At 42.7% G+C, this 12,357-nt stretch overlaps 1 long non-coding RNA gene across 1 annotated transcript; it reads left to right on the top strand.

Annotated features, from left to right (window-relative positions):
* Positions 1 to 2,286: 2,286 nt before the first annotated feature.
* On the top strand, positions 2,287 to 4,845 carry LOC124276960. Its single transcript, XR_006898702.1, has 2 exons — positions 2,287 to 2,822; positions 3,876 to 4,845. It is a non-coding gene; the product is annotated as an uncharacterized LOC124276960 (long non-coding RNA).
* Positions 4,846 to 12,357: the final 7,512 nt, after the last annotated feature.

The raw sequence follows: 12,357 nt of genomic DNA on the forward strand, positions 1-12,357 counted from the left end.
CAATACACAATAATGAGTTACACTTTTGTCTTGGATTTATTAAAGAAAGTAAGCATCTTTGAGGGGGTTGAGTGTAGTGGTACCTACGCCGCGTTTGAATTCCATGTCTTGTGTACCAAACCTTGATTTTGTTGGAATATTACTAAAAACAGCGTAAAATCACACTCACTCACTTACCGTCTACAAACATCAGGGCGAGGAAAGAGCTAACGCCGGTGAAAGTGACATCGGCACGTGGACACTTGTAATAATCGCCATTTCTCCACCCACAGATTTCACACCTGGACAGGGCCGCGTGGTCAAACTGTCCACAATTGCGCTTCATCGACCCAGGCAGTTTTAAGGGAAAAACACAGGTGTGTTAACATATTGAGATCAAGACATGGCACTGTTAATATCATGTTGGACATAAACCAAATTTACCTGTGCAGTGTGATGTTGAGTTAAGCTGGGAAGATGTTAAACAAACGGAACAGCTACTTCTCGAGACGACCCTGCTGTTCACGGACGTTATGTTTCTATCGCTCAGTTTGTATTGATGGTGGGAAAATTACCAGACGTTGTTACTTTGCTTTTTCAATACGATATTTTAATCTCGCAACTGATATAGATTCGTGAATTATGCTTATGAAAGAGCGAAAAGTAATTTTGTTTCTTTAATTTCTATTAATTACTAAAAATACGGCACCGCTATTTGTTCTACAGAGTTGCATCCCTTGGGGTACCAGGTCTTGCCCTGATATAATTTGGTCAAGATTTGCCTGTACTTAATCAAATAAGACATACACAAATTCGGGCTTTTCCTCCACATCACGTTGACAGGCCTTAAAATAACTTAAATACTGTTCGGGGGCGGTAGGGTAGCCTAGTGGTTAAAGCGTTGGCTTGTCACGCCGAAGACCCGGGTTCGAATCCCCACATGGGTACAATGTGTGAAGCCTATTTCTGGTTTCCCCCCGCCGTGATGTTGCTGGAATATTGCTAAAAGCGGCGTAAAACCAAACTCAGTCAGTCAGTTAAATACTGTTGAAAGAGGTCTTGAATCCAGTACACTCACCCACCCACTCACAAATTATTTCTCTTTAAATGCTATGTACATATTGCCCAATAGCTTTCTTTCAAAAGCACTCATCACTATTCCAGTTATACGCCGTGGTCTGTAAATAGTCAAGTCAGGACCAGACAATCCAGTGATTGACATCACGAGCATTGATCTACTCAGTCGGGATACGATAATATGCATCGACTAAGACAGCGAGCCTGACTACCCGATCCCGTTAGTCGCCTCTAACGACAGACTGCTAAGGACGATTTATCAAAATATTATAACAATATTCGATGAAAATGGTTGGATGCAGGCATCATATTTGTATTTTGAAAACCCTATGCTTGCAGTGTTTCTTTAATCAAATCTTAGCACAAAAACTAGATCAATGTTCTCGCATGTCTGAATTTCGTGAACTGAGGTAAATCTTAAAATTTAAATCTAATCAAGAAATGAGTGAACAGAATGAAAGATTATAGTAATCATATTATTGACAAATGTAAGTGTATATTAATTCACATGCAAAAACAGCCGCAGTAATAAGCATAAAATAACAGCGTTCCAACTCATAATATATATAATCATGATAAAACAACAACAAAAAAACAACAACCAACAACGAACAACACAGTCACGAGATCAGGTTGCCACACCCAAGAGGAGATGCAAGTGTTAATATTGATGGAACACTTTCATTTTCAGATTACTTTGGAGGCCTTATTTGGTGTTCAGATTTTCAAGCAGATTGTTTACCTAGAATAAGCAATTAAATGTCCTTTTTAAAATCTTGAACAGTAGAAAGAATATTCAGGCGTAAATGTTATGATAATTTGCGTAAACAACTCGCGAGAACACTATCAGTGATGACAGATAAATATATTTCTCTGCATGTCGTGAATAGCGACACGTCAATCAAAACACGCATGTCTATATCAGCCGCACGTCAATCAACCACTAACGTGACCTCAGTCTTAATTCAACGAGAGACGAGCCGTCATTGTTTACGCTTTTTGCACGGGGAAGACGTGAGTTGAAATCAGCGCGTGACATAATGCTAAACACAGTTGACCTATATATACACCTTCGCGAAAATGTCTAGTTTTTCCGCTTCATTCGTTCTGCCATACCTGTTGATCATTTGGTTTGACCTACAACACGGACTTATATAATTCTGCTGTTTGAAATCGGGCGGACAGGTAACGGTACATTATTAGATATATATTATTAGGCTTACATCATACCTATTCGGTATCTGGGTCAAACGAAAAATCCTTTGAACGCTGACCTAATTTGACTATTTTTAGCCAATCCGTTACAAACATTCCAACATCGATGACTAAAAAGGGGCGCTGTATCTCAAATCAGCCAATAAAAGTTGAGAATTGATTTTCACCGTTTCAGTGTGTGAGCAGACGACAAACAGACAGCACGCGCCTAGCAGACGACACATAGCGTGAATAACCGTCGCTAACTGGGAAATGTTTTAACATCTGATTTGAATTGGTGACTTTTCTTCAGATTGTGTGTCCGAGTGTGATTATTGCAGCATGGCTGTTGACTGGAACGGTCTGGCAGGTTTTGTTGGGTCCGCCGACGAAGAAACGCGAGATGTCGGTGTTAAACTCCGCCACATTGGGGATGAATTGTATGTCCGATATCTGCCGTTCGATCAGTTGATAGAGAGGATAGTGGAACACGTGTTAAATCGCTTTGGATGGAGGAATCAAGTTGTCCAACTGATAGCTAGGATACCGGCCTTCAGGTGACCCTAAATCTGGTAAGTAAAGGATATACACGCCCCTTTGTGTTCATGCATGTAATAAAGTGTAGATAGGGTAGTTTTGTGGTTAAAGCGTTCGCTCGTTAACGTAAAGGACCGCGTTCGGTCCCCAACGGATCCATGAGGTAGCCTAGTGGTTAAAGCGTTCGCTCGTCACGCCGAAGACCCGGGTTCGATTCCACACATGGATACAATGTGTGTGAAGCCCATTTCTGGTGTCCCCCGCCTTGATACTGTTTAAATATTGTTAGGAGTTGCGTAAAACCATACTCACTCACTCGACCCCCCCACATGGGCATACTATCTGAAGCTTGTCTGGTTTCCGTGTAGTGGAAGGGCTGGACGTTTGCTGAAAGCACCGTAAAACCCAACTTACTCACTCTCTCATATAGATAAGTCAGAATAATGTTTCTAATTCTAAACAAATAGTGTATGTGTATTAGAAACTATGATTTCTCTTTACGGTCTATTTTATTGTTTTTCATATTGACACCTGTGGTAGTTGTGGTGTATATATAAAACATAAACAACCATTAAACTTAAGATTGGTGGAGCCAATGGGGGTTCAGGGGTTCGAACCTCCTGAACCCCTCCTTTCAAAATTCCTGGATCCGCCCATGGTGTAATTAATTACAGAACATCAGTCTTTCTCTCTCGTTCCCTCTGTCTCTCTCTATCCCTCCTCTTTCTCTCCCTCCTCCTCCCTCCGCTTTTCTCTCGCTCCTCTCTCTCTCCCTCTCTCTCTCTCTCCCTCCTCCCTCGCTCGGTGGGTAGCGGTAGGGTTAGCCTGGTGGTTAAAGCGTTGGCTCGTCACGCCGAAGACCCAGGTTCGAATCCCCACATGGGTACAATGTGTGAAGCCCATTTCTGGTGTCCCCCGCCGTGATGTTGCTGGAATATTGCTAAAAGCGGCGTAAAACTAAACTCAGTCAGTCAGTCCTCTTCTCGCTCGCTCCCTCTTTCTTTCTCTCCCTCTCTCTCTCTCGGGTAATGTACTGATAGCGTTATAAAGTGTATGGTACTCATGATTCGCTTGTTCTCCCGTTTCAGATCAGTCAATGAAGGAACTACGTCTCAATCCAAACATACAGTCTGGATCCCGATCTCAACTCCAACACGGAATATGCCTCAACTCCAAAAGCTTGTTGTGTATTGAGTAGCTCTCCGACGTTGTCACATCATGATATGAGAGACATTCTACTCATGGATGAACGAGCTAACATGGATTGTGTCTCAACACACACGGATTCACAACCGTGAAGATTTAGCGAGACGTACACCCAAAACCCGGGCTTGAACTAAATAACCGGACTGTGCACTATGAAGACTTTACAAATACAAACCACATATATGCTAAAACATACCTGACGGTATATTCAGAAATCAGATACATTATTATATTTATTCTTCGTGACATTATCAAGGTCAGTTTCCGTTCCCACTTGTTTCCTCATTACATGCATGTTGTCAATGTCTGTACATAAGCATTTGATTGATGATCGATTTGTTACTCGTGTGTGTTTCATGCTTAAGTGTGTTTGAGAGAGAGAGAGAGAGAGAGAGAGAGAGAGAGAGAGAGAGAGAGAGAGAGAGAGAGAGAGAGAGAGAGAGAGAGAGAGAGAGAGAGAGAGAGAGAGAGAGAACGAGAGAGAGAGAGAGAGAGCGTAGCATTGAACGAATGCTGTATCTAATGCCACTTTATTTACTATTTGTGAAAACGTTCGTGATTGATTTATATATCTATTTATGTATACGTAATATGTTGTGCTCTACAAATATTATCCCAATTCATGTCAAGTCATGAGATCGGTTAGTCAGTCCGTCCAAAAGTTTGTTTGTGGAAAATACGGGTATTTGATGTAAAACAGTACCGCATTGTCATAATGTGTAATTCATGTGTTCTGTCTCATCAGAGCGTGATATCGCCTTTTGATATCATGAAAAATTGAAGCTTTACTCGTCAGTTTGTGCTATCATTCATAGAATTATTTTGTCACCACACATAAAATCTGTAACGAAACACAGTTTTTGTTATATGTGAAGTTACTGACTGCGTAATAAAATGGACTGTGAATAGACTGGTTCCACTGTATGCTTTGCGCTGCGAGACTTTGTGCCGGTTAAAAGACGAGTGAGAAAGCTTATTTTATCCAACCATCCGCATTGACAGTAACCTGCTATGTTTTTCCCCCATAAAATAGTAATTTGAATTGAGAATTAGGTGGATACTTGATGACAAAACCTTTGAAAGAAATTACTTGTTCTCGAAATCTATCCCCAATAATTTGACGTGTTGAATGCCCTCCAAAACGAATGTTCAGCCCATCCGTTCACAGAACAAAATTGCATATGTGTAAATCGATACAACTTTCCAGCCACACCCGAAAAAATATTGAATAGCATGTACCTCACCTGAATATATTGTCACAAGGTTATAATGTCATGATGTCATGGGTCACGTTGACCTTAGGGCGTTGGGTTAAAAAACGCCAGTCTGTCATTGCACTGAAGACCCGACTCTAAGTCTAATATGGCTACAATATAGCGCGAAATTATAAATACCAGTTTGCTCAAAGCACTGAACTCGTCCTGAAGATTTGCCGCCCTTTCAATGTTAAGATCTTCTGATTATGTGTTCGAACGCCGGATTCATCCCCGTTATGATCGTTGTTCTGTCGACGGGAACTATGCCCAGGTTTGAGAAAACTGTCCGGTGTTATCTAAAGCCTTCATTCTTCATACCACACTGATAAACCGAAAGATAAGTGCTGTTGTACTATTTTCAGTCAGCCTGTTACACACGCAACGTACAGACCCGTGAAGATCCAGGTTAGAATTGGTCTTCAGTAACCCATGCTGGTCGTAAGTGGCGACTATCGGGATCGGGTGGTCAGTGTTCGCTGACTTGGTTGACATATGTCATCGTATCCCAAGTGCGTAGATCGGTGCTCATGATGTTGATCACTGAATTGTCTGACCCCGATCCAATTATTTACAGACCATATAGTTTGAACATGGCTAAGGCGTTGTGGCGTTAAACAACAACGAAAGAAAGAAAGAAAGATTCATTTTATAATCTGCACTGATTCTTTTGAGTGAAAAGGGAGGTTAAAATGTACCTACGTTGGGAATCGAACTCTGCTGAAAATGTGTATTACGAACACACATACTACTGAACTACCACACAATATAAACTAAACCTGCCTTTATACACAGTATAACTTTAAACATGTTCACATCGAATTCTTTCTTTTTCAAGGAATATCAGAATATTCGTTGAAGCAAGGGCCGCATTCGGTAGACTTCACAGATCTTTACCTAACATAGATACCCTGTCCGGAGTCACATGCGTAATCCATGCCATGTACATTGCATCACACTTCCTCATCAGGTACGGCTATATATACAGCTGATGCCATCTACATGCTGCCATACAAACACAGGTAATCGTGCTCATTTCAATCAATATCCCACTAAGCGGTGGAGCGGTGACGAAGGCTGTCTCACTGCAGGGTCTAAAGTCCGACACTCGCAATAGAATGGAGAGATTCCTTGTGTATAAGTTAGTGTTCCTTTTCGATTTCGAACGTGGTACTTCAGTTCTGGTTACAGGGTGTCGCTAAAACAGCAGTTCAATAACTATGAACATTACTAAAACGGGGGCGGTGGGGTGGTTAAAGCGTTCGCTCGTCACGCCGAAGATCCGGGTTCGATTTCCCACACGGTTACAATGTGTGAAGCACATTTCTGGTGTTCCTCGCCATGATATTGCTGGAATATTGCTAAAAGCGGCGTAAAAACACACTCACTCAAACATTCCCTTCCTGCTTTACTGCCTCCGACCCCCCTCCTTCCGTCACTCCCTTTCTCCTTCACTTCCTCTCTCTGTTTCTCTTACTCGATCTCTTCCTCACTCCCCCTCCTTCCTTCACTCCCTTTCTCCTTCACTTCCTCTGTTTTTCTTACTCGATCTCTCCCTCACCCCCTCCTTCCTTCACTTACCCCCTCTTTCCGTCACTCCCGTCCTCCTTCACTTCTTCTCTCTGTTTCTCTTACTCGATCTTTCCCTCACCCCCTCCTTCCTTCACTTACCCCTCCTTCCATCACTCCCGTCCTCCTTCACTTCCTGTTTCTCTTACTCGACCTCTCCTCACTCCCCTCCTTCCTTCACTTACCCCCTCCTTCCTTCACCCTCTCCCTCCTTCACGTACGCCCTCCATCACTCACAGAATCTCTTGTTTCACTTCCCTCTCCCGCCCTTCACTTACCCCCTCTCCTTCACTCACCACCGCTTTCAATTACTCGCGCCGTCATTCACTTTCTCCCTCCTCCCTTCACTTACTCTCTTCCTCCTTCACTAACTACATCTCTCCTTCACTTACTCTCTTCCTCCTTCACTCACTACATCCCTCCTTGACTTGATGTCCCCTCCTTCACTTACTCTTCTTCCCTTCACTAACTACATCCCTCCTTCCACTTACTCTCTTCCTCCTTCACTCACTACATCCCTCCTTGACTTGATGTCCCCTCCTTCACTTACTCTCTTCCTCCTTCACTAACTACATCTCTCCTTCACTTACTCTCTTCCTCCTTCACTCACTACATCCCTCCTTGACTTGATGTCCCCTCCTTCACTTACTCTCTTCCTCCTTCACTAACTACATCCCTCCTTCACTTACTCTCTCTCCTCCTTCACTCACTACATCCCTCCTTGACGATGTCCCTCCTTCACCTACTCTCTTCCTCCTTCACTAACTACATCTCTCCTTCACTTACTCTCTTCCTCCTTCACTCACTACATCCCTCCTTGACTTGATGTCCCCTCCTTCACTTACTCTCTTCCTCCTTCACTAACTACATCCCTCCTTCACTTACTCTCTTCCTCCTTCACTCACTACATCCCTCCTTGACTTGATGTCCCCTCCTTCACTTACTCTCTTCCTCCTTCACTTACTCCCCCCTTGACACCCCCACCCTACCCCTCACTTACTCCACCTTCTTTATGTCAGTATGTCAGTGGATAAAAATGAACATATGTAACCAAATGTGGGAAGTAAACGATAGACACCAAGTAGTGTCTGTGTTTCCATATGTTCCGTTTAATGGTGGATGCCGGTAATATAACTCCCCTCATAATTCATTATATAAACATGAGTTGGCAAAAACCACGCCCTATGCTATATATGTGTATTACATACAGATCAACGATAGCCCCACAAAGCTCACTCCACGGCTGTTCATAATGAATGCACTTATATATATCTACACAGCAAATAATGAGCTGGGTTTATTATTAATTTATAATGAAGCTAAAGACTCGGAAGCACGTGTACACCGAGGAATTTCCAACTGCCATTACATTACGACTTTCGCCTTATATGGAAATCGTGAATCATCGGCGAAGTTCGTTCATTTCTTTTTTTGCAAGATGGAAAAGATGCGTGACTATAGTTTTATGCCGCTTTAACATTATTCCTGCAAAATCACGGCGTAGGACGTCAAAATTGGGCTTCAAACCTAGTACCCATGTAGGAAATCGAACGCGGAGCAGTCGCACGAGCGGACGCTTTAACCCCACCGTCCGCAAGAAAGAAGTTAACAACGTTATTTTTTTATAGCCTGAACATAGAGGATATTATATGAGTGCCCATGTCCAGAGTAGGAAATAAGGCCCTTCCGACCGCCGAAGACGGGCTAGATTTCTGACAGGCGGTCTCGATTTAAAGCCAGCCAGTCCGATGGTCTGGTAAAAATATTTGGTGCTCCACACATCTGAATAAATTCACCATATCTTACGTGGTGTCTGGTCTGGTTAAATCCATTTTCGGCTGGTAACATTTTTTCAAGTTACCAGTCCTTATGTCTGGCTGGGTTTTGGTTTATTTCATACACTGCTATGTCATACTGTGTTTACGACACAAGTGCTTACATGTTGGTATTTCCCGAGCGATAGCGAGGGATATACCGATATTTAGGCACGATTCTAATATCCTTCGGCACAATTCTAATATGCTTCGGAAAATGATCAAAGGCGCCGACAGTACTTTTATCAGACGATAATGTGCACTTTTTGCATTACGTCACAATGTAATGCCATTCTAGTCTGCCCCTCGTAATCGAACTATTTTGCATTACGTCACAATGTAAGCGACGTCACGATACATGTCAGTTGTCAGCGCCTCGTACATAGAGAATACTACACGAGGTCTCATTACATACGAATTATACGAAACGAGTGTCCTTCCTATGGTATCTGACCAAGTCTTACATGCATTAAATTCGCACAACAGCATATTTTTGTTATTGTTGTGGTTTCAAACCGAAATCGGTTACATAAAGAGGTTACGGAAGAATTTTGTTTTGCAGACGTCACACTGTATTGACGTCTCGTCTGATCCCTTTGTAACCGACGACACGATGCATGTCAGTTCTCGTCGCCTCCTACAGTAAACTACTCCGTAGCACCCCTTTCCTTGGTTTGCAGTTGCTTCACTCGGCTAACATCATTGGTGGAAACATTGCGTTTATGTGTTTCGACGAATATACTGTGTCAGTACGATTCACAATTAAACAGCGATACGGCAAAGATCGCAATGTTTACATTCCCGCAATGCATATAAGTTGTAGAATGAATGAATTCACGTGCTTGTTATGAATGAATAAAAGTTCCGTCACAACGTGAACTAATTTAGAGGTCATTGGTTATCCAATCAAATCGTTAGAATCTCAGGTCAAGTCGCACACTCCGGCGCAGTGATGACTTAGCATAACATCACTGCCACAGGCTAATTTGCATATCATGAGAGTGGACTTTTCTCTTGTTTGTAAACAAACGCGCATATTCATAATAAGAAGAGACTGGCCTTACGCAAGCTTTTCGGCGCGCTTTTCACAATGTTTTACATTGTTACATAAATATTCTTCCACAACTACGACAGTAAGGTTTATGACAGTACATATTTAGATATCCAATCGTTTGCTCTCCGTCGGCTTCGATGACAGCACGTGGAGCCGTACAACCTATGTAAACAAAGGATCGCTACGCAAATCGAAATAGTGTTACATGTTTTAGGATATTTTCCCAGTGAAACTAAACCATTCTATCAAAGATGTTTAATTAGATGTGTAGACTCGTCAAAAATAAAAGAGTTAAGAAATATGTACATTATATAGAATGGACGGTGTTCGTCACATCTTTCTGGCCTGTGGCAGAGGTACTATCCTGGCTGGCCGCATTGGAACTCTGGGTAGGAGAGTGGTCAAGTCGTTACCACACAGGTCAACGCGATACGACACTCGTGTGACGTACAAGATTAGTATGCAACTACCCATACGTTGACCACGTGGGTTATAAAGCCTCCTACAGTAAACTACTCCGTTGCATCCCGTTTCTTGGTTTGCAGTTGCTTCTTGCAGCTAACGTCACTGGTGGAAAAATTACGCTTATGTTTTCCGACGGATAAAATGTCTCAGTTTGACTCACAAGTTTTCAGCTGTACGGTAACGTTCGCAATGTTTACATTCCCACAATGCAATCGTGGAATGTCGCTTGACTACTCAGCTTCATCTGGCTGTACTGATCTAGACTTACGTTGGTAGTAGAACTGCGACATTCATATTGCCCAATATGGTTTACGTTAATCACAGATGTAATTAAAATAATTTAGAGAACATATTTAATCCGAACGTAAACCGTCATTAAACTGTTTATCATTTTTTTCTGGTAACGTTCGTCTTAACGTAGGGTGCAGACACATCAATAGAACAGCGCGGCAGTTAGCCCTGTGCGAGGATTCTTAATTTAGGTCACCGACACCGTCGTTTGTTTTCTGCCTTAGATTAATCGTAATTATTCTTAGAAAGTATTAAATTTGGCATCATAGAAAAGAAATACAGTTCGCTCTACCACCATGTATAGTGTAATAAAGCACACTTTCGCCCTGAACTATTATAACGCAAGCGTCCTCGTGCTTAACAAGCGTCCGAGTGCTTTAACGTTATAATAGTTCAGGGCGAAAGTGTGCTTTATTACACTATACATGGTGGTAGAGCGAACTGTATTTTTAAATATAGGCTGGCTACCCGCCGTCGCAGCATGTAGAACGCAACGTCACAGAAGTAACGTGACGTCATAGCATTTGTTCATGACGTCACGTCACCATGGCAAAGTGATATTTTGCCCTATGGCATCGTATGAAAAATATGAACCTCGATATTTTCGCTCCCGCAGGTAATAAATGAGGTTATGAGTTCTTCAATGATTTCTGGGACCGCGGTGGGTAGCCCAGTGAGTAAAGCGTTCGCTATTTATTTATTACCCACGTCTTACATTTAAATTGACAAAATAGCGTTCATAAAGAGGTTGCGGCAGTTTTTGTACTGTACAATATTTGCATGACGTCACACTAATGACGTCACTGCCATGGTAACCCTCGATGCCGTTGTCATCGCCTTGCCTCCTACAGTAAATATTGCTCGTTTCTTGGTTTCCAGTTGCTTCATTCACATCACTCAATATTTTTTTCGACAGATCAATGTCTCAGTTCGACTTTCTTACAATGCATTTTAAGTTTGGGAATGAATGAATTCGGTGTTTGTTATGAATGAAAAATAGTTACGTCAGAATGTGACCTAACTGAGAGGTCATCGGTTATCCAATCAAATCGTTAGAATTTCAGGTCAAGTCGTTACGACACAGTTCAACGCGATACGACACTCGTGTGACGTACGAGATTAATATGCAACTACCCATACGTTGACCACGTGGGTAATAAATGCGGTTATGAGTTCTTCAATGAGTTCTTGGGCGGTGGGTAGCCCAGTGGGTAAAGCGTTCGCTCGTCACACCGAACCCCGGGTTTGATTCCCTACATGGGTACAATATGTGAAGCTCATTTCTGGTGTCCCCCGCCGTGATATTGCTGGAATATTGCTAAAAGCGGCGTAAAACCAAACTCACTCACTCACTCACTACTGCAGGTTTGCCAGACTTCTCATCAACCCTAGATAGGACAGCACGGTATTACCGGTATACCGGTATATCGCCATACGCTTTTCAAGCGATACGTTTTGCTATATTTTTTCTGAGAACCGGTATTTGGGTAAAGAAAATATATGAAGTGTTTGTGATTATCGTTATGGCTTATGTTTTCCTTCGTTATTCTTCGTTAGGGGGCGCGGTGGGAGGGCGCGGTGGGGGAGCTGGCTAAGGCGCCAGGCTAGTAATATAGCGAGCTTGGAGGTGCCGGGATCGAGCCCACCTGTGGCCGGGTGTGAAAAACCTTGGAGTCAACTTTGTGTGCAGACTCTTTCAGTGTTGTCACGTTAGTATACGACCAGATGGTGGCCACATGAATACGTGCAAACACCTAGTTGCGGGTACAGCAACATGCAGTAAACTTGGCCAAAGTATTGTGACTATTGGTCCCAGTCCACCAAGCTGTGAATGGGTACCTCGTAAGGATGGGAAAGCCACATTAACTCGGTGCCCCTAAAAAGAGTATGCCCCCAGGGACACAGGGAGTTGAAATTG

This window comes from Haliotis rubra, unplaced genomic scaffold, assembly GCF_003918875.1.
Source record: "Haliotis rubra isolate DU_JTF1 unplaced genomic scaffold, ASM391887v1 Scf216, whole genome shotgun sequence".
NCBI lineage: Eukaryota > Metazoa > Mollusca > Gastropoda > Lepetellida > Haliotidae > Haliotis > Haliotis rubra.